Source organism: Phascolarctos cinereus, unplaced genomic scaffold (assembly GCF_003287225.1).
Source record: "Phascolarctos cinereus isolate Bilbo 61053 unplaced genomic scaffold, phaCin_HiC Scaffold_5;HRSCAF=322, whole genome shotgun sequence".
NCBI classification, from domain to species: domain Eukaryota; kingdom Metazoa; phylum Chordata; class Mammalia; order Diprotodontia; family Phascolarctidae; genus Phascolarctos; species Phascolarctos cinereus.
In genome coordinates this window covers 437,704,377-437,730,115 of record NW_027555958.1, presented here as the reverse complement: position 1 = coordinate 437,730,115, position 25,739 = coordinate 437,704,377, and the positions used below count along the sequence as shown (strand labels likewise).

General features: G+C 38.1%; 2 pseudogenes across 2 annotated transcripts in view; both read right to left on the bottom strand.

The window, feature by feature from the left end:
- The window catches only part of LOC110209956 (calcium-activated chloride channel regulator 1-like), a 35,327-nt pseudogene extending 33,754 nt beyond the window's left edge, over positions 1-1,573 (bottom strand). Inside the window, exon 1 of the transcript XR_013487394.1 lies at positions 1,352-1,573. The product of XR_013487394.1 is annotated as a calcium-activated chloride channel regulator 1-like (transcript). The remainder of the gene's footprint in view (positions 1-1,351) is intronic.
- Positions 1,574-6,813: 5,240 nt separating this feature from the next.
- The window catches only part of LOC110210004 (calcium-activated chloride channel regulator 1-like), a 53,971-nt pseudogene continuing 35,045 nt past the window's right edge, over positions 6,814-25,739 (bottom strand). The window contains exons 11-15 of the transcript XR_013487146.1: positions 24,863-25,126; positions 13,400-13,581; positions 11,382-11,617; positions 8,964-8,971; positions 6,814-7,140 (exon numbers count right to left, since the gene is read on the bottom strand). The product of XR_013487146.1 is annotated as a calcium-activated chloride channel regulator 1-like (transcript). The remainder of the gene's footprint in view (positions 7,141-8,963; positions 8,972-11,381; positions 11,618-13,399; positions 13,582-24,862; positions 25,127-25,739) is intronic.

Genomic DNA, 25,739 nt, shown 5'->3' with positions numbered 1-25,739 from the left:
AAATTCTTCTTTACAACATGACTAATGTGAAAATATGTTCGATATGAATGTATATGTAGATCCTATATCAAGTTGCACATAATCTTGAGGAGGGAGAGGGAGGAAATTTAAAACTCAAAAGCTTATGGAAGTGAATGTTGAAAACTAAAAATAAATAAATTATTTAAAAAAAAGAAATCTATCAGGAATCCTGACAGCTGTCAGTGGGATAAACAACCAATCATTTAATTTCACAATGAAGATTGCTAGTATAAAAAGATTACAGTATTTTAATCAAGTGAAAATGGAGACATGTCAATATGCTTGTATTGGAGTGGGAGTCAGGTGTTCCGGGTTAAAGGGTCAGGCCTGCCTTCCCCAAAGCCCCATAAAAGCTATAATTTAGAACAAGACATTTAAACAGATTCTCAGTGCCTTCATTTGTGAAATAAGAGTAAATTTTCCTCTTTGCCTTAAATTAAATGACTTTTCAGTGAGAATAGACTAATTGGGATGCTTTAAGAGTCTTTGCTAAAGTTTCTTCAGTCTTTATCATAAAACTTGGTGAATTTGTAAGTCAGTTTCAAACCATCCAGGGTTTGATAAATGTCCTAGTTTGGTCCTGACATTTTTTCTGCCCATCCTTAGAATCACTAAGGGACTTTGCTGTCAACAGGACACAATTCAATTAAACTCAGTTTGACAAATAGCTTTTAAGTACCTAATATTGCAAAACACCACTGGGGATAGAAAGATGGCTACATTCAGACTCTGTTATTTAGGAGTTTGCAGTCTGATGAAGGTGGTTGAGGGGAGGGGAAGGAGAGCCATATGTGAAAAAGAGTTATCATACAAGGAGAAAGGTGATAAATGCAAGGAGATACCCAATGTACTTGGAGTAATGTGAGTCCTGCCTCCTTCCAGCTGCGGCTTCATGGAGGGGATGACACTTGACTGCGTGACCCTTGACAAATAATGTAACCTCTCAGGGTCCCTAGCTGCTTTCCAAGAGTATTAGAGAGCGCTTGCCATTCTGTATTGGTGCCTTAGAGGTTTTTCTCCTAGGGTCATCGAATTAACAAATATTTTGATAACAGTGTAGCTTCTAATAGGCAAAAATCTCTCCATGGAGACCCTGCTGCTTTGTCATTTCCAACCAAGGAAGTTGTATATCTGCCTGAAGGCATGCCAAGTGTCATCCCCAATCTATAGATGAGGCAACTGATGATGCCCTGTGAAGTTAAATAGTAGAGGGAAAACCCAAGTGTTTTGTCTCTTTCTTCTATGCCCAACTACATCTCCCCAAACCATCCTTTAGCCGAGAACAAAACCTCTCCCACTGAGAGGACCTGTATTATTACAGCTCTCTTACCTTTATGTGTTGAATGAGTTTATCATCCTCTGGCAAAGTTGGGTCAATGGCAATGACAATGTTTTCATAGCCATTATTATTCAGCTGAATGAGGGAAGCAGTTACCCCCTGCAGCAGGTACAAGGTTAAGGTGAAGATAAAATTCTTAAAGGATTCCATCATTACATGCCAGAGAGCGTTGGTGCAGAAGGTCCTTGTCTTTCTGTGTTCCTCTCTCACTCTGTCTTTATATATATAACATCATCTTCCAAACTATCTGTGTTCTCTTATTACTGCCCTTTGAACCCTCTTCCAGCAAAATAGTTTACGTTTTCATCACCATTACTCTTGTCCATATTCCAGGAAATAATGTGGAAATAATAATTTTCATATACTGAAATATTTTATTTTGGAGAGGGTATTGTGTTTCTTATCAACCATGCCATATGTTGGGATTGAGGATGTGGGAGTCCCACACCCCATTTCACCAGAATGGACACACCCAGTTGGTTTGCCAAGGCAAATATTGTGCTTACAGCTGTTTGCCCTGTCTGTGACCCTGATTCCTTTCAGCAGAGGTCGACTGGAGTTAGCCCGCACATATAAAGATAAAAATGAATTGCGCAGTAGAAGGTGCATGAAATTTGGAATTAGGAATCTTGGATTTGAATTCTAGCCCCACCATTCCCTACCTGTGTGACTTTGGGCAAATTACATCAGTTTTCCTGACTTTAGTGTCCTTATAGGTGAAATGATGATCTCTAAACATCTAGTCCTGGGATCCTTGAGCTGTTGTTTTTCCCCATTAGAATGTAAGGTCCTTGAGGGCATGGCCCATCTTTGTTGCTTATATGTGTATCCCCAGCACTTAGCAGAGTAACTGGCACATAATAAGTCCTTAAAAATATTTTGCCTGTCTGTTCATCTCTCACTCATTCTGGTTATGTCTGTCTGCTTATATATCAATCTAATCTGTCTATCATCTATCTATCTATGTGTCCATATATCTCTGTATCTATCTTCTATCTAGCTATAATCTATCTAGGTATCTATCTATCTACCTATCTATCTATCTACTTATATCTATGTATCCATCATGTATCTAGCTATGATCTACCGGTCTGTCTGTCTATCTATCTATCTGTCAGGAATCTAGGCAGTAGGTAGCACAGTGGATAAAGGACAGGAAGATCTGAGTTCATATCCAACCTAAGGCACTTAGTAGCTATATCATCCTAAAAAGTTACTTAACCTCTCTTTGCCTCAGCTTCCTCAACTGTAAAATGGGCATAATAATCACATGAACCTCATAGGGTTATTGTGAAGATGAAATGAGGCAACATCAGTAAACTGCTTTGCAAACCTTACAGCTAAATATAAATACTAGGTATTATTACTATTATCTTTTTAATCTATCACTGTGTGCCTGTGTTTCTGCATCTGCAAAGTGAACTAGGTAGAGTCAATGATCTCTAATTTCCAGCAAGTTCTAAATCCTAAGGTTCTTTGCTCCTGAAATTTTATTTAATCAGAACATTCAAACCAATAAAGTTCAAACTCTTAGGCCTGGCATTCGTAGTTGTCTACAATTTTGGTGTCACTCTGTTTGCTATCCCTTCCTTATTACTCTTCTCTGTTCCCTCCAAAATGTACAACTCTGCCCCTCCCCTTACCCTTATGCCATGTTGTCCCTAGGCTGCTTTTAGAGGATCAAGTATGAAAGCGTTTGAGCTAGAAGGGACAGCAGGGGCCATCCATCTCAATCCCCTCATTATGTAGAAAAGGAAACTTTTCACTGAGCTCAGACAGATTTAAGGGTCTTTGCTAAGGGTCCTCCAGCCTTTACCATGAAACTTGGTAGACTTGTAAGCCCGTTCCAAATCATGCAGAGTGTGATACGTGTCCCAGTAAAGCTCCTGACATTGTTCCTCCCCGATGTTGGGGTCACTAAGGGACTTCGCTGTCAACAGGGCACCCTAGAAGCTCATTCTGCCCCATGTGGCCTCTTCACCCTGAAATTATACTCTTCCCCTTGTGGTCCCTTCTTTCATTGGTCATTTCTTCTCAGAACTTTCAGCCATGTTTTCAGTCATCTCCTGACTCCATGTACTACTCTCTAGACTTTTCCTACCATGTTCCTTCTCCCTTCACCTCACCCACAGCCCCTACTCAACATTTCCAATTCCTTTTATGTATTGTCTTGTCCAATAGAATGTGAGCTCCCAGAGGCCAAGGACTGTCATTCTTTCTGCCTGCATATATTTCCAGCAGTTATCACAATGCCTGGCATATAGCAGTAGGTATTTAATTAATACTTATAGAGTTGACATCACTTGTCAGAAACCACTCCAATTTCGTTGTGTTATAGGTGAGAATAAATTATAGTTAATGGCTGATAGTACTTTGGTAAATGTATTATATGTCATATTACAGTATACTGTTTAAGCCCAGAATTCTTTAGTTGAACTGGAGTTATGGAAGCATGGAGAAGAGTAGAAATGATCGCTGCATTGAAAACATTGTCAGAATTCTCTGTGTGCCTAGCAGACCAACAGATGCATTTCGGTTTCACAAACAAGAATTAAGGCTCAGTTCAGGATTTAAGGACTTTGTCAGCCCTGGTGGTCAGAATATCCTCTGAAATCATCTAAAATTACTATGGACAAATTATGGACAAAATAAAGCTTCCTTGTGATACGAATGTATCTACTCAGGTTAATACTTCCATAATAATAATAGTCATAATAACAGTGCAGTATCTCTGAAATTAGGATAGGGACAAATCTGGACCTGTGACTTTATTGGTATAAGGAGCTCCTGGATTAAGAAACAGCCTCTACCAATGCAGGTTGGTACCTGCTCTGCAGCTTAGAATCTTCAAGATTTGTCCAGGCCACTGAAAGTTTCAATGACTTGCCCAGGGTCCCAGAGCCAATATATGCCAATGTGAGATTGGAACTCAGGCTCTTCTGGCTTTTTCCAGGCCAGCTGTCTCCACAACTCCATTCTGCCTCCAAACTCTGCAAGATAATGATCACTCCTTGTTTGGAAAGTTCAATCCAGTCGTGTGTTTCTTAGTAATCTCAATGAACTGAATGAGGACACCATCCTCATCACTCTTATGCTGTACAATCTCTGTAGTTTAGTACTTTTTTCATTTTAAATAGTGGTCAAAGAGAAGTTAAATGAAATTATAAAACTGCATGTAATAGTATACCATGAGAAGATACATCCATATGTTTTATAAAGTCAGAAGACAGATTTGGACTCTATTTTTAGTTTCTCTGCTGCTAACAGTAAGAATCTTGTCCATACTAGGACATTGGACTGATGGGTGGTTTCAGGAAAGAAGCAATTGCCCCCTCCTTTGGACCTATTTTGCAGATTATGAGTGATGGTTGTAGGTCCTTGAGGTTATAAGCAGAATCAGTGTTATGATATTTTAGAGCCAGAAGATTATTTAGAAATAATTTCAGCTTATAATTTTTCAGTTAAGCAAATTAAAACCTAGAGAAATTCTGACGTGAGTGAGTTTCCATGGCCAGTTAAAGTTAGGTGTAGCCAAAGGGTACTGACTTCATAACATATTAACAGTTAATTATTAATGTACACTATATGAATAGACAAGGATCTCTAGCTAAGAGACTGCTACTCAGGCAGTTTGGCCCCTACTTTGCATCTTATAGTGTTACAGAATTGTCAGTGACAATTCTTGTTACAGGACGTGGTTGTGTCATAGACAGAATTTCACCCTAGATCTTCTTTACTCTGTGAGTGGCTTGTTTCACTCACATGCTTGAGGTGGATATCCCCCTAACTCACCAGCAGGTTTGAGATGCATTGGTTACCCTAAACTTGCTTTAGTTCTTTTGCCAAGACAGTTTTACTGAAGTGTGGCCACAGCACTTGAAACCATGGGTGAGAGTTAGGTGACTGATTAGATACCACAGGTGAATGAGTAGCACTGAAAAGGTCTCAGCAAGCTCTCACAGCAGAGGTGCTAGTCCTTTTGAACACTCCACACACCGTAAGGTGATAGTCCCACTGTGGAAAGCAATCTCTCTGTCCTGGTCAGACCATATCTGGAGAATTGTGCTCTGCTGTTGGGGCTACATTTGAAGAGGGACATTGGTAAGCTGGAGACAGTCTAGAAGAGGGTTTGAAGACTAGAGACTCTGCTATTTGAAGTTCACATGAAAGGAATAGGAACAGTTAGTTTGGAGAAGAAAAAATTTAGGGGTGTATAGGACTATAGTTTTTAACACTGAAAAGGACCTTAGAGTACAACCACTTTACTTCAAAGATGAGTAAACTGGGGACTAGGGGGGTTAGAAAGATAGGCTAACAGTCCCACAGATTCTCTAACTCCAAATCTAGCACTTCTCCCACTGAGCCATGACCTGAAAGTCTCTGAGGGTCTGTGGTGTGGAAAAAGAGCCCAACTTGGCTCATTTTGCCCTGGAGGGCAGTCCTAGGAATGGCAGATAAGAGGCAGGATTCGGCTCTACAGAAAGAGAACTTTTCTAAAAATTAGAATTGTCCAAAAGTGACATGGCCCATCTTGCAAGCTCAGGTTTTCCATCTCTAGAGTTCTTCCAGTGGAGGCTCTTAGACAACCACTGGGTCTTCCATATCATATGAGCTTGATTGGTATGCACTGAATTCATGTTCTGTTGGAGGAGATTCCTGCTTGGGTAGACGTTGCACTAAATGACTTCTGTTCCAGCTCTGAGATTCTGTCTCGTAGGGGTAGACTAACTTCTGGGCATGATTGTTGTTGACTAACCAAAGTGAGAAGTTAAAAGTTTAATCTCTCTGGCCAACTAGCAACCATTTCATATTTTTGTTCTTTCTCTTTACATTTTAATTGTTTTGCCTTATTTCTATTGTAGTCTTGTACTTTTTATATCATTTGTTTCTGAAAATATCTCTCCCTTTGCCCTTCGTAGCAATCCATCCTTTATAATGAATGAAGATTTTTTTGAAAAAGAGGTAAACGAAGCAATTCAGCAAAAGTAATAAGCAAAGAGACCACGTCCTATGACAGATACAGTATTCTATACCCACAGTCCCCCAGTTCTGCAATACAGGGAGGGAGGCATGCTTTTCCATCTTTTCTCTAGGGACAGGCTTGACTGCCATTCAAAACTATCTTAGTTCTCATCCAAATAATCAAAACACAGTTTTAAAACAAATATTAAATGAGAATTGTCTTTGTTTGTCAGTATACAGGATAGTGAATAAAAAGGTGATAATTGTCACACTTGACTAAATAGTCCCTTTACATACATATCCAAATATTTTGTGTTTAATCATCCACTCATCAGTTTCCTTCCTACACAGAAATGAGGAATACCTTTATAATCTGATAAACATTTATAATCAAAAGGGAAATGGATGAGGTGGGACAAATCCAGAGGAAAAATTGGATTTTGTACTCTTCTCATGAAACCTGAGCTTCAGGTCTCTATACATAAGGCCCTTTACTTGGGTATTGTCAGCTGCAGCTCACCCAGCCACTTCCACACCATTTGAAAGAAATGACTTTCAGCACAAGGGGTCTCCTCTGGAGGTGTAAGTACAGATATGTGTGCAATGTTGGATATGTTGGACTTCAGATTTGCTTCATCAACAGCCTGGATGGCAATGCAGATGTTGGTGCCATTTATCAGATTGATGCCTTTTGGCTCAAACACAAAGAATTCCTGGGTTTTGGCCTCCTCAGGTGTCAGGTGAGTAGTGTTCACTTGGAGAGCATCATCAAACTTATCCCACAGGTCAAGAATACTTTCACTCATTTGTATAATGTACTGCTGGGCCAAAAGGAGATGAAACTACTGATAATATTTGCATAGATTTAATAAAGCAGAAAAATAGTAAATGTCACAGAGATCACAAAAATGTGTTGTCCCTATCTAAGAGATGAAGTTGCAAGCCATAGTTATAGTCTTATCTAACATTGATAACACTCCTTGACAGAGTGATAAATGTTGGACAGGTACCTATGTAATAGATCTCCACAGGGACCATTCCTTCTGAGAGAGGGAAATTGTATTTCTTATTAAGTTCTTTAGAGATTGAGTTCTGAGTAGATTTTGAAGTTACTCCCAAAGGAGGTAACTTAGTTCTACGCAACATTTGTATCTTATTCCTAAACCTGCCCCTCCATCTACCTTTCATTCTTCCAGGCTCTAAACTTCTTTGTTCTCTGATACATATGCCAAGAGAGGCTTTCTATGAACTTTGTTATAATTGCCTTAGTGAAATATCTCATAGTATGGGTGGAGCCAGGACGGCGGAGTGAAGGCAGGGACTTGTCTGAGCTCTCCCTCAAACTCCTGTAAATACCTTTAAAAATGACTCTAAAAATTCTAGAGGTGCATAAATCACAAAAAGATGGAATGAAACAAAATTTCAGCCCAAGACAACTTGGACGGTTGGCAGGAAAGGTTTATTGCACCAGGGTGAGAGGGGCATGCAGCTAGGAGCAGGCTTAGGGAGTGACTCAATCAGTAGCAATAGTGTCAACTTCTGGAGTTGTCAGTCCACAGATGGTAAGGGGGTTGAACAACCATTCAGAAGGAGATTGTAGCAGTCTTTTTGCTAGCACTGAGGCAGGAATCTGTTGCTTTGCTCATACTCGGACCCAGGTCCTGGGTGGCTGTCCCAGGGTGAGGAGGAGCCCTAGAATAACAGAGCTTGCAACCACAATGGAGGTACAGAAAAGAGTGCTTGTGGTCTCTCTCAGAAAATAGGACAGGCCAGGATATTAGTAAACACCTCTCCTGAGGTTATACCACCTTGGAAGAACTGAAAACTTACAGGTCCCTAGAAGTGTCTCTGGAAACAGCTTCACCAACTCCCTGAAACTTGGAATAGTGTGCCCTCCACCAGGGAAGCAAAGCCCTACTTTAACAAAGACTTAAAAGTTAGCTAATAAGCTGGGAAAATGAGCAAACAATGGAAAAACTCTATTGTAAGTTACTCTGGTGACAAGGAAGCTCCAAACAGATACTCAGAAGAAGAAAACAAATTGAAAGCTCCTACATCTAAAGTCCCCAAGAAAAATATTGACTTGGTCTCAGGCCATGGAGGAGCTCAAAAAGGATTTTGAAAATCAAGTAAAAGAGGTAGAGGAAAAATGAGAAGAGAAATGAGAGTGATGTAAGAAATACTGATAAAATGAGTCAACAGCTTGGTAAAGGAGACACAAAAGATACTGGAGAAAATAACACTTTAAAAAACAAACTGGGCCAAATTTTAAAAGGGATTCAAAAACCCAATGAGAAGAAGAATGTCTTAAAAAACAGAATTGGCCAAATGGAAATGGAGGTCAAAAAGCTCACTGAAGAAAATAATTCCTTAAAAATTAGAATGGAGCAAATGGAAGCTAATGACTTTATGAGAAACTAAAAAATGATAAAAACAAAACCAAAAGAATGATAAAAAGAAGACAATGTGAAATATCTCATTAGAAAAACAACTGATCTGGAAAGATAATTTAAAAATTATTGGACTACCTGAAAGCCATGATCAAAAAAAGAACCTAGACATCATGTTTCAAGAAATTATGAAGGAAAACTGCCCTGATATTCTGGAACCAGAGGGTAAAATAGAAATGGACAGAATCCACCCGATCACCTTCTGAAAGCAACCCCAAAATGAAAACTTCCAGGAATATTATAACCAAATTCCAGAGTTCCCAGGTCAAGGAGAAAATGTTGCAAGCAGCCAGAAAGAAACAATTCAAGTATTATGGAGCCATAGTCAGCATAACAAAAAATTTAGAAGCTTCTACATTAAAGGATTAGAGGGCTTAGAGTATAATATTCTGGAGGGCAAAGGAGCTAGAATTACAATCAAGAATTACCTACCTAGCAAAACTGAGTATACTCTTCCAGAGGAAAAAATGAAGATTCAGTGAGAAAGAGGATTTTCAAGCATTCTTGATGAAAAGACCAGAGCTGCATAGAAAATTTTACTTTCAAGTACAAGACTCAAGAGAAGCATAAAAAAAAACAGGAAAGGGAAAGTATAAGGGACTTAATAAGTTTAAACTATTTACATTCCTATATGGGAAGATGATATTTGTAACTCAGAAGACCTTTCTCATTATTAGAGTAGTTAGAAGGAGCAGATATAGAGAGAACAGGTATGAGTTGAATATGAAGGGATGATATCTAAAAAATAAAATTAAAGAGAAAGGGAAAGGTAGAGTGAGGTAAATTATCTCAAATAAAAGAGGCAAGAAAAAAGCTTTTGCAGTGAAGGAAAAGAGCGGGAAGGTGAGGGGGAGTGAGTGAACTCTACTCTTATCACAACTGGCTCACAGAGTGAGCCAATTGCACACTCAGTTGAGTGTAGAAATCTATCTTACCCTATAGGAAAGTAGGAGGGGAAGGAGATAAGAGAAGGGGGGTGGTGGTGATAGAAGGGAGGGCAGATTGGGGGAAGGGGTAGTCAGAAGCAAAACATTTTGAGGAGGAACAAGGTGAAAGAAGAGAGAGAATAGAATAAAGGGGGGAGTAGGATGGGAGGAAACACAGTTAACAATGGCAATTGTGAAAAAGATTTGAAGCAAGTTTCTTTGATGAAGGCCTCATACTCAAACATATAGAGAACTGAGTCAAATTTATTAAAAATAAGAGTCATTCTCCAAATGATAAATGATCAAAAGATATGACCAATTTTCAGGTGAAGTAATCAAAGCTATCTATAGCCATATGAATTGATTGGAGAAATGCAAATTAAAACAATTCTGATCTGTTACCTGATACCTATAAGATTCACTAATAGGACAGAAAAAGTAAATGACATATGTTGGAGGGAACTTCAGAAAAATGAGACTTTAATGCACTGTTTGTGGAGTTGTGAATTGATTCAACCATTCTGTAGAGCAATTTGGAACTATGCCCAAAAGGCTGTAAAACCATGCATACCCTTTGACCTAGTAATACCACTACTAGTAGATCTGTATCCCAAAAGAGATAAAAAACAAAAAGGAAAAGGACCTATATGTGCAAAGATATTTATATCAACTCTCTTCTGGGGGTAAAAAATTAGAAGTTGAGGGGATGACCATCATTTGGGGAATGGCTGAACAAATTGTGGTATGTGATTATGATGGAATGAAAAGAAATGATGATCCGGACGTTCTCAGAAAAAACCTGGAAAGCCTTGCATGAGCTAATGGAAAGTGAAATGTACTATGTACCATATTGTAAATTGTAATATTGTGGGATCATCAGCCATGAATAACTTAGCTATTCTAAGCAATATAATGGTCCAAGACAACTCTGAAGGACTTATGATGAAAAATGCTATCCATCCCCAGAGAAAGAACGGTTGGTGTCTGAATACAGATTGAAGAATCCTTTTTTTTTATTACTTTCCTTATTTTTCTTGAGTTTTTTCTTGTTTATGTTTTTTTTTTCACAGCATGACTATTATGAATATGTTTTGCATGACTACACATGTATAACCTTATGTGGAACTGCTTGCCTTCTCAATGGGGTAGGGGGAGAAGAGAGAGGATTTGGAATTCAGAGTTTTAAAAACAAATGTTAAAAATTGTTGTTACATGTAACTGGGGAAAATAAAATACTAAATAAAAGCTAAAAACATCTCATATTATAAAAGCATGAATATCTAAGAATAGATTTGCTTTTGAAAATCAACTTTTTCAACTGCCCTCTTTTCACTAGAGTGTGTTCAAGAATGGCTAAGTGGTGGCTTGTGGAGTATGTTACAGAGGGGATGTTTGTTTGGGTATGAGGTGGATTGGATGGGCTCAGTGTTCCCATCTAGCACTAATAATCTGTGTTCCTTGTTAGTGTTCTCTCCCTCTTGAAATTCCTTTGAATTATTTCACATATTAATTACATGTACTTGACTCTGTTCATGTTGTTTCTCCCTACCAGAACACAAATTCCTTAAGGGCGGGGACTCTGTCTTTCTCCAGTGGCTGCTGCACTTCCTTGCACAGATCTGGCACTTAGGAAATGGCTGCTTTTTGTTGTTGTTCTAAATGATAACCAAGCTTCAGACTTACCTTGACCATCATTATAGTCATCCCCAGGAGCTGTCCATGTCAGATAATGCGATTTCCTTCTATCTGAGCATTGAGGTCAATGATTTGAGATGGTGGGAATATATCTTCAATTGAGCCACTTGCAACATTGATTACTATAAATGAACCTCCTGAGGCTGCTCTGCTGAAATTGACTTGCTTGCCTTGAAGGTCACTGACATTAAATTCTCGTTGTGGTGGATTCATTTTTACTTCTCCTGCATTGAAGAAGTCACTCAGGTCTTTAGGCACAATACCACTTGCTTGCTGCATAATTTCATCATATCATAGTGCCCTCAGCCAACCCTTCTCTTCCAGTTTTTTCTTCTCAATAACACTATCATCTCCTGCTAAATTTCGGGACCAAGCCATGAGTTAAGTTGGTAAGGTGTAAAAGGAAGAAAGGAAATATCCCAGATGTCTTTCCCAAAGACACTGATTAGGAAATCACTCATTAGGAAAAGCTGTGTTACCTCCTTTGCCTATCTAATTAATCCTCTACATCTTTCACTCCCAATTTCATAGTCTTCCTCCTCCTAGTGACATTCCCTGACTGTTCCAGCCTCAAGTGAACTGATTTCACTTATCTCTGGGGATGGTAGTATTTACTGTCTATACCAGAAACATCAAACATCCTGTCTGACTCATTGAGAAGCAGAAAGGAGTAGATTTATATAGCTTGGCCATATTAGAGAGAGCCAAGTGCCATGGGTAGACATTAGAAAGGAGCAGGTATAGCAATTAGAGTTATTCCAACATGGAATACACTTTTTCAGTGGATTGCTCCATCACTAGAGAGCTTCAAGCAGAGGATGGAGACAGTGTGTTGTAGAGGGGACTCTTCTGCAGGAACGGGTTGGTCTAGAAGGCCATGGAGGTCCCTTCCAGTTCTGAGATACTGTGATACTTAGCCTTAACCTTTCTACTTCTACCAAAACATTTGTGTCTGTGAGCAATACTGGAATACTTAAGGCTTACAAACCTGATTCTTATAACAGTTACGAATATGCTGGGACTGCTTCCTTGTGTTGTACTGTTTTGTTGAATTCTCTATGTAGGACAGACATACTGGCCTTACAGTAACATACATTTGATAGGCAGCCTCTCAATTGCAGAACTACAGAACCTCAGAGAGGTAAGGGACTCAAATGGGAATATAGCCCATATTATGTGAAAAGAGCCCCCCTGTAAACAAACCTGAATAGTCATTAAGATTGGACTTTAAGCTCTTCAGTGATGGCAGCCCATCTAGGGAGGGGAAACTCTGCTTGTGAGGTAGCTCATTTAGCTAGGGGAGGGCTCTAAGTGTGCGGAAGTTTTTCCTTTTATGAAGTCTGAATCTTCCTCTTTGCAACTTGTACCTACTGAGCTTGGTTAGGCCTTCTAGGACCAAGCAGAACAATTGTAATTTCTATTTCTTGGGAGAGCCCTTCAATTCCTTGACAGATAAGTCTTCTGTTTTATGGGCTAAACAGTTCCACTGCATTCAACAAGTTCCATAAGGTTTGAATAATCTTTAGTTTGAGATCCAAGATGTGTCAAAGTTCAATTACATCCCATCTTGCTATTGACTCAAGACAGAACCATATTTTTGTTATGTGAAGTTTCCAAGAAAATTATGAAAGGAAAGTCAACCAATTAGAAAAAGAGATCGAAAATCTTAAGGAACAATATAACTCCTTGAAAAGTAGAATTGGGCAAGGGGAAATGAATGATGTTATAAGACACCAAGAAATAATAAAACAAAATCAAAAGAATGAAAAAATAGAAGGGAATATGAAACATCTCATTAGAAAAATAACTGATCTGGAGAACAGATCAAGGAGAAACAATGTAAGAATTGTGGGACGATGTGAAATTTAAATAAAAAAGAATATTGATAGAATATTACAAGAAATTATTAAGGAAAATTGCCCTGAAGTTCTTGAACAAGAAGATAAAATAGTACGTGAAACAAAAATCCACCATTAACCACCTAAAAGAGATATCAGGTTTCTTACCATTCTCCACCCAGCCTGGTATAAGGCTCCATTCACTTGGGCTCTTGGCGTTTGGGTGTTTGTTCTTCCCAGGGCTCTCACTTTTAAGCTGTATCAACCATTTGTTTTGTAGGATGTGAAATACCTTGAATAGATAGCATCATCCTTGAAAGCATCAGCACCCTTCTGTAGAAATAAAAGAGCTGTTAAGCATTGCCATGATAAATATGTAAATTGTCAAAAATAGACTTGGACATTGGAAGATAGTGATAGACTCAAACATACATGCCACCTCTACTCACAAACATACATATTTTTAAAATATTTGAGAGTTTTCAAAACTTATTACAAACATCATGTCATTGGAATCTCCCAACAACTCTGTAAGTATTATAACAGTAGTGAGTTAAAGTCAACTTGTATTAGAGATTGCTGATTGGTTAGTTTTCAGTGTGAGCATTTATACCTTGGAAATACCTACAAATTGGGGATCGGTGTATTTAGTTGAATGTCTAGATATAAGAACATAATGGAGATTAAACTTAGAAATATGTTGTGTGTACTTTTACATCCTAGAAATCCTGTTCCTAAACATTTACTAGCATACCCTAGATGAAAGATATTGTACCCATTATACAGATGAGGATAATGAAACATATCAGTTAAGTGACATTTCCATAGTAAAAGAACTAGGAAGTGTAAGAGGCAGGACTTGAACCGTGTCTCTTCCCTCTCTCAATCTCCATATCCAATAATTTGCCAAGTCTTGCCAATTTCACTTCTATATCACCTTTTCCATCAGTCTCTTTTCCTCTGCTCATGCAAGCTCTACCAAAATTCTGGCATTTGGATGATTATAAGAGCCTCGTAACTGGTTTTCCTGCCTCCAGTCTCATCCCTCTGCAATACTCCTAAAACACAGATCTGAATATGTGATCTTACTATTGAAAAATCTTCAACTGTCCCCTATTACCTGTATAGAAATCTTATCAGTCTTTTAAATCCTTCCACAACTTAACTCCCACCTGTCTTTGTAGTATTATTTTCTTTTACTCCCTTTCATGTGATCCCCATTCCAATCAGACTGCTGGGCTAACTGTGCCATGTACATATCCTTCAACCTCTCACTTCTCTGCATTTGCTTAAGTAACCTGCTGATGTCCTATTTTTGGAATGTGCTCCTTCCTCACCTCTGATTCTTGGAATCCATAGCTACCTTCAAAGCATAGCTCAGGTCCCATCTCATACACCAGGGTTTTCCAGATTCCCCCAATTTGTTAGTTCCTTCCCTATCCTCTTCCACACCCAATGTACTTTGAATTTACCTTGCTTATGCTTTGCCTTTACCTATCTGTGCCCATATTGTATTCAGCCAGTTTGATTTTAAGTTTGTTGAGGGCAGGGATTGCTTACTCTTTGTTAATGTATCCCTAGCTCTTTGCATTATTGCCTTACTTTAGTAGCAATTTAATAAATGCCTCACAAATCCATACCTTTTTATTAAATGGATACTACACATGGGGCCAACTGAGTCATTCCCTGTAGTGCATAGACATTTCAAGGAGTAGAGGATACGGCATTGTTGAAGGCTGTCTGTATAGTCCATTCCCTGGAGGGGATGAATTGGGGACAGAGGCAGGATGGTGCTGATGTGTGGTCAGTGTGATATTGTTCTTCCTCCCAGGCATCGTGAAACAATTTAGGAGCCACTGCTCTAAAGTATTTCCCTGTAGTCTAATGACTTTGAATTTGCCTTTTACCAAATACCTTTTAAATTTGTTTGATATCTGATTACAGTCTTCTGTGGGCCCCTCTCTACTCTGGTATAGGGGTTCAACTAACCCAAGTTGTTGGATTTTCTTGTTATCTGAGAGAGAGGCTAGACTGAGAATTTTTTCATAGGTTGTACACTTTACCTAAAACTAAAAGGTTCTTAGCTGTCTTTTTTCTGTAACTAGGCAACCACTTATGTTTTCAAGTAAGCAATCTTCCTGGACCTCATGCCTGATGCTGAAATTCATTCAATTCCATTCAATAAGCCAAAGACACATTAACAAGAAAGAAACAGACCCTGTACTCAAGGAGATTACATCTAGGTTGAGACACAACTCAAAGAAAGGCAAGTAGTGGAAAGGTCAGTACAAAGTGTGTACAAGGTAAATACCAGGCAGTTTCATGGGGAGGAGAATAGAGAGGGAAGTAGATTTTAGAGGAAATCAGGAAAAAAGTTGTGTAGGAGATGGGACCTGATTTGTGTTGTAAAGGATGGTATTGATTCTAAGAATCAGAGGGGAGGAAGGAATAGATACCTTACTCATAAAAGGGAGGAAAATTTTTGCACAGATCTAGAATTCCTTTCAAAGGGAATAAAGCATTTTTTCATGGATCATGAGCTAGAAGGGATCTTCAATGTCATTTAACCCAGCCCCTCAGTTCACACTGTAGAAACTGAGACCTAGTGAGAGTGTGATTGCCCAAGATCAAACAACTAATATGTTTTAAATGTCAGTGTCTAGGCAGGAGATGAAGCCAAGATGGCCGAGTAAAGGCAGGGACTCACCTGAATTTTCCCCCAAGCCCCCCAGATACTTTTAAATGATGACTCTAAATAAATTCTATAGTGGCAGAACCCAGAAAAGACAGAGGGAAATGATTTTCCAGCCCAAGATAACTTAGAAGATTGGCAAGAAATGTGTGTTGCACTAGGATGAGAGAGGAGCACTGTCCAGTGTATGCTGTACCAGTGGAGACCAGGCCGTAGCAAATCAGGAGCAGGCCTCAGGGCAACTGAATCAATGACAGTGGTGGTAGTTTCCACACTTCTCAGCCCACAGATGATAAAGGGATTGTATAGTGGGTCAGAAGGAGATTTATAGGTGTCCCTTTTTTGGAATCTGGGACAGAACTCTGTTGCATTGCCTCTTTTTGGATCTAGGTTGCAGTTCTGGGTCATAGGAGCAGGACTAGCAAAGCAGATTGCATCCAGAAGGGTTCAAGGATCATAGTCACAGTTACAGGATTGAAAGCAGTGCTTGTGGTCCCTCACGGACCAGAGCACAGGCCAGGATAGTAGTAAACACACCTCTACCTAGAGTATACCTTCTTGGAAAAGCCAATAACTTACAGATCTCCAGAGTTACTTCTGAAAACAGCTGCCAAAAAAGTTGAAGATTGGGACAGTATTTGCCCCCTCCACTTGAGAAGCAGAGCTCCCCTTTAGCACAGAGTTAAAAGTCAAAAAATAGGCTGGAAAACGAGCAAACAACAGAAAAAAATTCTGACCAGAGAAAGTTACTATTGTGACAAGAAAGAACAAAACACACACTCAGAAGAAGGCAACAAAGTAAAAAATTCCTGCTTCTGAAGCCTCCAAGAAAAATACAAATTAGTCTCCAAAAGGATTTTAAAAATCAAGTAAGAGAGGTATGGGGAAAATTGGGAAGAGAAATGAGAGTGATGGGAGAAAATAATGAAAAAAGAGCAAACAGCTTGATAAAGGAGGCATGAAAAGATGCTGAAGAAAATAATAACCTTAAAAAACAGAAGAGGTCACGTGATAAAAGAGGAACAAAAATCTAATGAATAGAATAATCCTTGAAAAGCAGAATGTGCCAAAAATTTACAGAAGAACTCCTTAAAAAGTAGAATTTGCCTAATGGAAAAGGAGGTACAAAAGCTCACTGAAGAAAATAATTCCTTAAAAGTTAGAATTTAGCAAATGGAAGCTAATGACTATGAGAAATCCAGAAACAATAAAAGAAAAATAAAAGAAGGGGAAAAAATTGAAGACAATGTGAAATATCTCACTGGAAAAATAACTGACCTGGAAAATAGATTCAAGAGAGATAACTTAAGAATTATTAGACTACCTGAAAGCCACATTCAAGAAAAGAGCCTAGACTTCCTCTTTCAAGAAATTATCAAGGAAAACTACCCTGATATTCTAGAACCAGAGGGTAAAATAGAAATGGAAAGATTCCACTGATTAACTCCTGAAAGAAATACCAAAATGAGAACTCCCAGGAATGTTATAGCAAAATTCCAGACCTCTCTGATCAAGGACAAAATACTACAAGTAGCTAAAAAGAAAGAATTCAAATATCATGGAGTCACAGTCAGGATAACAAGATTTAGCAGCTTCTATGTTAAAGGACTGGAGGGCTTGGAATATGATATTCCAGAGGACAAAAGAGCTAGGATTACAACCAAGAATCCTATCCAGCAAAAGTGAATATAATCTTTCAGGAGAAAAATGGACGTTCAAAGAAATAGAGGACTTTCTAGCATTCCTGATGAAAATACCAGAGCTGAATAGAAAATTTTATTTTTTTTTTGCTGCCTATATAATTTATTAACAGTAACAAAGAATACAATACAATATACAAAATACAATACAATATGTGAATATTTAAGTGATATCTCATCTGTGAGATATGTCCCAGCCAGAGACCCCTCCATTCTGGAACAGCAGAACAGAGAAGTTGCTGACTGAGACTCTCACAGCAGTAACTGCTGGCTTCTCCAAGCTCTCCCAAATCTTGGTAACAAATTTCTGAGTGACATTTTTCATTTTTAGTTTTGAACCTTTACTTCCACAAGATTTTGCATTCCAAATTTTCACTCTATCTTGCCCCTCCCCCACCCCAAGATGGCATGCATTCTGAATACCCCTTCCCCCAGTCTGCCCTCCTTCTATCTCCCCCCCCTTCTCTTATACCCTTCCCCTTCCACTTTCCTGCAGGGCAGGATAGATTTCTGTACCTCATTTCCTGTATTTCTTATTTCCCAGCTGCATGTGGAAACATTTTTTTTTAACATTTGTTTTAAAACTTTGGGTTCCAAACTTTCTCCCTTCCTCTCACCCACCACTCACTGTTATTGAAAAGGCAAACAACTAAATACAGGCCATACATGTGTAGTTATGCAAAACATTTCCATAGTAGACATATTGTGAAAAACTAACTCTATTTCCCTTAATCCTATCCTGTCCCCCCCCATATATTCTATTCTTTCTCTTACCCTGTCCCTCCTCAGAAGTACTTCCTTCTGATTACCCCTTTCCCAATCTGCCCTTCTCTCTATCATCCCCCTGCTCTTTTGTCCCCTTCCTCCCCTATTTTCCTGTAGGGTAAGACAGATTTCCATACCCAATTGAGTGTGTATGTTATTCCCTCCTTAAGCCAAATCCTATGAGAATAAGATTCCCTCATTTCCTCTCACCTTCCCCTGTTTCCCCTCCACTGTAAGAACCTTTTCTTGTCTGTTTTGTGAGATAATGTACCCCATTCTACCTCTCCCTTTCTCCTTCTCCTAGTATAATCCTCTCTCACCCCTTAATTTTATTCTCCAGATATCACCCCTTCATCTTCAACTCACCCTGTGCCTCTATCTATCTATCTATCTATCTATCTATCTATCTATCTATCTATCTATCTATCTATCTATCTATACATACATATAATTTTTTCCCCTCCACTACCCTAATACTGACAAAGGTCTCATGAGTTATAAATATCATCTTTCCATGCAGGAATGTAAACAGTTCACCTTAATAAGTCTCTTATGATTTCTCTTTCCTGTTTACCTCTTCATGTTCCGCTTGAGTCTTGTATTTGAAAGTCAAATTTTCTATTCAGCTCTGGTCTTTTCATCAAGAATGCTTGAAAGTCCTCTATTTCACTGAATGACCATTTTTCCCCTGAAGGATTATACTCAGTTTTGCTGGGTAGGTGATTCTTGGTTGTAATCCTATCTCCTTTGCCCTCGGAATATTATATTCCATGCCCTGCAGTCCTTAATGTAGAAGCTGCTAAATCTTGTGTTATCCTGATTGTGTTTCCACAATACTTGAATTGTTTCTTTCTGGCTGCTTGTAATATTTTCTCCTTGACCTGGGAACTCTGGAATTTGGCTACAATATTCCTAGGAGTTTTCCTTTGGGGATCTCTTTCAGGGGAGATTGTGGATTCTTTCAATTTCTATTTTGCCCTCTGGTTCTAAAATATCAGGGCAGTTTTCCTTGATAATTTCTTGAAAGATGATGTCTAGGCTCTTTTTTTGATCATGGCTTTCAGATAGTCCAATAATTTTTAAATTCTCTCTCCTGGATCTATTTTCCAGGTCAGTTGTTTTTCCAATGAGATATTTCACATTGTTTTCTAATTTTTCATTTTTTGGATTTGTTCTACTGTGTCTTGATTTCTCATAAAGTCACTATCTTCCAATTGCTCTATTCTAATTTTTAAGGAAGTATTTTCTTCAGTAAGCTTTTGGACTTCCTTTTCCATTTGGCCAATTTTGCTTTTTAGGGCATTCTTCTCCTCATTGGCTTTTTGGACCTCTTTTGCCATTTGGGTTAGGCTATTTTTTAAGGTGTTATTTTCTTCAGTATTTTTTTGGGTCTCCTTTAGCAAGCTGTTGACTTGTTTTTCATGATTTTCTTGCATCACTTCATTTCTCTTCCCAGTTTTTCCTCTACTTCTCTTACTTGCTTCTCAAAATCCCTTTTGAGCTCTTCCAAGGCCTGGATGATTCATATTTTTCTTGGAGGCTTTGGATGGGAGCTTTGACTTTGTTGTTCTTCTGGTTGTATGTTTTGATCTTCTTTGTCACCAAAGTAAGATAATATAGTCTGACTCTTTTTGCAGGTTTGCTCATGATCCCAGCCAACTACTTGAGTTTTAAACTTTTTGTTAAAGTAGGAGTCTCCTTCCAATGTGGAGAATGTACTGTCCCAAGCTTCGGGTGTTTGTATAGCTGTTTTCAGAGATACTTGTAGGGACCTGTAAATTTTCAGTTCTTCCAAGGTGGTATGATAAGGGTCGAGGTGTTTACTCTTTTCCTGGCCTGTGCTCTGGTCTTTGAGTGACCGGCCACAAGCAGTCTTTTCCCTTTGGAACTGTGAGGAGGGTTTCTCTCACGCCACTACAAGCTACCGCAGCACTCCTCCTCACCCCAGGACGCCACCAGAACTGTGACCCAGATCCAATCATGGGCAAAGCAAGAGATTCCTGCCTCAGCACCAGCAAAGAGATCCCTGCAGTCCCATGCTGATCAGCCACTTGATTCCCCCTCAGTCTGTGGGCCAGAAGGTCAGGGCGCAGCCACCGCCCTGGAGCCCACGCCCTGCGCTCTGTGCTCTGGATCTGGCTATGACCTAGCTCCTCTCTCAGCACCGCAGAAACAGACTTTTCACACTGACCTTCTAAGTTGTCGCCAGCGTTGGTGGATTGAGGAGTCTGGAAACCGCCACAGCTGCCTGTGATTCATTCCTCTGAGGCCTGCTCTAGGTTCAGTGCGGCCTGAGCACCCATGCCAAACTGAGCTCCTCTCCCCACCTGGCGTGATATGCCTTTCTGATCAACCATCCAGGCTGTCTTGGGCTGGAAATTTGTTTTACTCTGTCTTTTTGTGGATTCTGCTGCTTTAGAATTTTAGAGCCATTTTTTTTGTGGGTATTTGGAGGGGTTTTGGGGAGAGCTCAAGCAAGTCACTGCTTTCACACTGCCCTAAAATTTGATTTTCCAATACAAGATGCAAAAGAAATGTAAAAAGAAATGATAATCAGGAAGATTGCAGAAAAAAAAACATGAAAAGACTTACATGAACTGATAAAGTGAGCTGATCAAGGAGAATATTCTGCGGAGTAACAGCAACACTGTATGATGATCAACTATGATAGAATTAACTCTTCTCAGCAGTAAAATGATCCAGGACAGTTCCAAAAGAGTCATGATGGAAAATTCTATCCAGAACTAGAGAAAGAACTTGCAGATTGAAGCATATAATTTTCATTTAAAAAATTTTTTCTTTCTTGTGGCTTTTTCCTTTTGTTCTTATTCTTCTTTCACAACATGACTAATGTGGAAATAGGATTAATATGATTGTACATGTATAACTTGTATCAGATTGCTTGCTGTCTTTGGGAGGGAGAGGAAGAAAGTGAGGAAGAAAAATTTGGAATTCAAAATCTTATAAAAGAAATGTTGAAAACTATCTTCACATGTAATTGGAAAAAAATGAAATACCATTAAGTGGGGAAAAAAAATGAGTAAGATGCTCTTAGAAAACCATGGAAAGACTTGCACAAACTAATGCAAGGTGAAATGAGGAGAACCACAAGAACAGTGTATATAGTAATACCAATATTGTATGATGATCTACTATGAATAACTTAACTACTCTCAGCAATACAATGATCCAAGACAATTCTGTATGACTTATGATTAAAGGTGCTGTCCATCTGCAGAGGAAAATGGTAGAACCTGAATGTAGTTCAAAGGTAGTTTTTTCTTTAGTTTCTTTATTTTTCCATATTTTTTGTCTGTGTTTTCTTTCATAGAATGACTTACCTGGAAATGTGTTTTGCAAGACTACACGTTTATAACCTATGTGGAATTGCTTACCTTCTCATTGGGGGTGAAAAGAAGGGGAGAGAGAATTTGGAAGTCAAAATTAAAAAAATAAAATGTTATATTTGTTTTTACATGTAATTGAGAATTAATAAAACATTGAACAAGAAAAAAAGTGACTGTCCAGTGCTCTTTTCACTGTTTCATGCTACTTTTCATTTTATTTTGTTAAGATTTCTCAAATATAAAAGTTATGAGCCTGACTCTTCCATTTCAGCAAGAAAAGGTATTAATGACATCCTGCCAAGAATGCTAATGAACACTGATGCAAACATTTTAAAGAAAACATTAGCCAGGATATTACAGCCATATAAGCCAAATATCATATACTATGACCATATAGGATTTATACTGGAAATGCAGGACTGGTTCAGCATTAGGCAAACTATTAGCATAACTAACCATATCAATAAGAAAAACAACAAAAATCATGTGATTATCTGAATAGATGAAGAAAAGCTTTTGACAAAACGCAATATTCATTCCTGTTAAAAGCACAGGAAAGTATAGGAATGAATGGAGCTTTCCTTAAAATGATAGTATTGATCTAAAACCATCAGTAAGTAAGTATCTGTAATGGGGACAAGCCTCCCCAATAAGATAAGGGGAGGAGCAAGGGTACTCATTATCACCACTGTTATTCAATATATATAGCACTAGAAATGCTAACTATAGCAACAAACAAAGAAAATTAGAATAGTAAATGAAGAGAAAACAGTCACTCTTTGCAGATGATATGATAGTATACTTGGAGAATCCTACAGAATCAACTAAAAATATTGTTGAAATAATTAACAACTTCAGCAACATTGTGGGATATTGAATAAGCCCCTGTTAATCATCAGCATTTGTATATATTACCAACAAAGTCCAGCAGCAAGGGATAGAAAGAGAAATTCCATTTTAAATAACTGCGGATAATATAAAATGCTTGGGAGTCTACCTACTAAGAAAAATTCAGGAATAATATTAACACAATTACAAAACATTTTATACACAAATAAAATCATATCTAAACAATTAGAGAAATACTAATCGCTCATGGATAGGCCAAGTCAATACAATAAAGATGACAATTCTACTTAAATTATTTTACTTATTCAGTGCCATACCAACCAAGTGACCAAAAATATTTCATTGAATTACAAAAAATATAATAACAAAAGTCATCTGGAAGAAGAAAAGGACAATGATATCAAGAAATTTAATGAAAAAATGTGGAAGACGATGTGACTTTTCTTTTTTTTTAAATTTTTTTTTTATGAGGCAGTTGGGGTTAAGTGACTTGCCCAACATCACACAGCTAGGAAGTATTATGTGTCTGAGGCCGGATTTTAACTCAGGTCCTTCTGACTCCAGGGCCAGTGCTCTATCCGCTATGCTACCTAGCTGCCCTAGGTGTGACCTTTCTTTACCTGATTTCAAACCAGATTACAAAGTGGTAATCATCAAAACAGTCTGGTATTAGCTAAGAAATAGAGTGGTGGAGCAGTGGGATAAATTAGGTACACAAGACACAGTGGTAAATGACCATCATAATCTAGTGTTTGATTAACCGAAAGACCTCAGTTTTGGGGACAAGGACTAAACATTTGACAAAAATTGCTGGGAAAATTGGAAAGCCATTTGGCAGAAACAAGGTATAGGCCAACATCTTAAAGCTTATGCCAAGAGGGTCAAAATGGGTACATGATTTAAACATAAATGGTGATACCATAAGCAGAGTAGGGGAGCATGGAAAATTATACCTGTAAGATCTATGGATAAGGAAAGAATTTATAACTAAACAAAGGATAGAGAAGATCAAGAGAATTAAAATGTGTAATTTTGATTAAGTAAAATTAAAATGTTTTTGCACAAACAAAACCAATGCAGCCAAGATTAGAAGGAAAGCAGAAAATTAGGGGGAAATTTTTTACACAAAGTATCTCTGATAACTGCCACATTTCTCAAATACGTAGAGAATTGAGTCAAATTTACAAGAATATAACTAATCCCCCAAATGGTAAATGGTCAAAGGATATGAATTGACAGTTTTCAGATGAAGAAATTAAAGTTATCCATAGTCATATAAAATGCTCTAAATCACTATTGATTAGAGAAATGCAAATTAAAACAACTTTGAGGTACCACCTCACAGCCATTAGATTTACTAATATAATAGAAAAGGAAAATGATAAATATTGAAGATGATGTGGAAAAACTGCAACACTAATGCATTGTTGGCAGAGTAGCGAACTGATCCAACCACTCTGGATAGTAATTTGGAAGTATGCCCAAAGGGCAATCAAACTGTATACTCTTTGATCCAGTACAAACCACTAGTAGTTCTGTATACCAAAAAGATCATAAAAAGGGGAAAGGATCTACATGTAATATTTGTAGCAGCTCCTTTTGTGGGGGCAAAGAATTGGAAACTGAGAGGATGCCATCAATTTGGTAATGGCTGAACCAGTTCTGATATAGGAATGTAATGGGATACCATTGTGCTAAAAAAGAAAAAAAAAGATGAGAAGGCAGATTTCAGAAAAGCCTGAAAAGAACTATATGAACCGATGCAAAGTGAAGTGAGTAGAAACAGGAGAACATTGTACACAATAACAGCAACATTGGGAGATGATCAGCTGTGACTGACTTAGCTCTTCTCAGCAATGTAGTAACCTATGACAATTCCAAAAAACTCATGATGGCAAAAGCTATCTATATCCAGACAAAAAACTGATGGAGTCTGAATGCAGATCAAAGCATACTAATTTAATTTTTTTTTCATTTTTTCTTTAGCAAGTTATACTTTTTTGTAAACAGTTTCTTTTTTTGCAATATGACTAATATAGAAATAGATTTTACATGATTGTACATTTATAGCGTATATCAAATAACTTACCATCTTCAGGAGGGTGTGGGATAGTAAGCGGGGAGGGAGAGAATTTGGAACTCAAAATTGTATATAAAATGAATGTTAATAATTATTTTTACATGTAATTGGAAAAATAAAATACTATCACAATAGGGAAAAATATTAATTCTATATGAAAAGAGAAAGAACCATAAGGTGTTTTATTGGGGATATTACCTGTACTATCATCCAGAAGTTCTGGAGTCACTGTTGTGCCATTAGCTGACTCAATGAGGGCTGTTACAGTGGCTCCTATAATAAGCAGGGATCCTTGGCGAACTTCTGCATAAACAACCATTGGACTAGGGAAGGTGCTGGTGTCTTTATTCATTTTAGAATCCACTGTAATGGGGGGGGTACATTAGGATTTGCAGCAGGAGAAGTTACTGTCAGAGTCAGAGTTTGTGCACTTGACATAAGGCTGTAAGCCCAAGTTCCAACCTGAAAAATCCAATAGAAATTCATTAAAGCAAAACAATATTAAGAGCTGCCCTACCTGCCTTCTCTGTTATCCATATCTATCTTAACATTTTATCTGATTTATACAAGTGAAGTTCAAGAAAACCACCTGCTAGAGAGTTTGTATGACTTTGCTTCTCTATACGCCATGACAGTCATTTCAAACCATTCTTCCCTATGTGTGCAGCATCTAGAATAGAGCTTTTCTGGGAGTATACATTATACTGATCACTATTGAAACCATTGCTATGAAAAATGTGACCTGAAAGGTATGCATCTGCCATAGTATTTTCTCCTGAGAAGCAAGGCAAATATTTTGTATGTAAGAACACATGTTCTAAACTTCTGGATGGGGAAATAGGGTGTCATAAGTATGTTCACACCAATCAGAGAAGGTTCTATAACTTCCTGACCTGCCCTCCTAACCACCCTTTGTTCTAGGCCAATTTCTATCCTTCTGATGTCTCTTATAACAGTTCTTTTATTGCTACAATATAATTTTTAAGCCTTGGCTTTTTGTGGTCAATTCATAAAATTTTGAAGAGAACATGTGGAATAAGAATGTATATTTTTACTTAAAAAACTCTTGTCACTG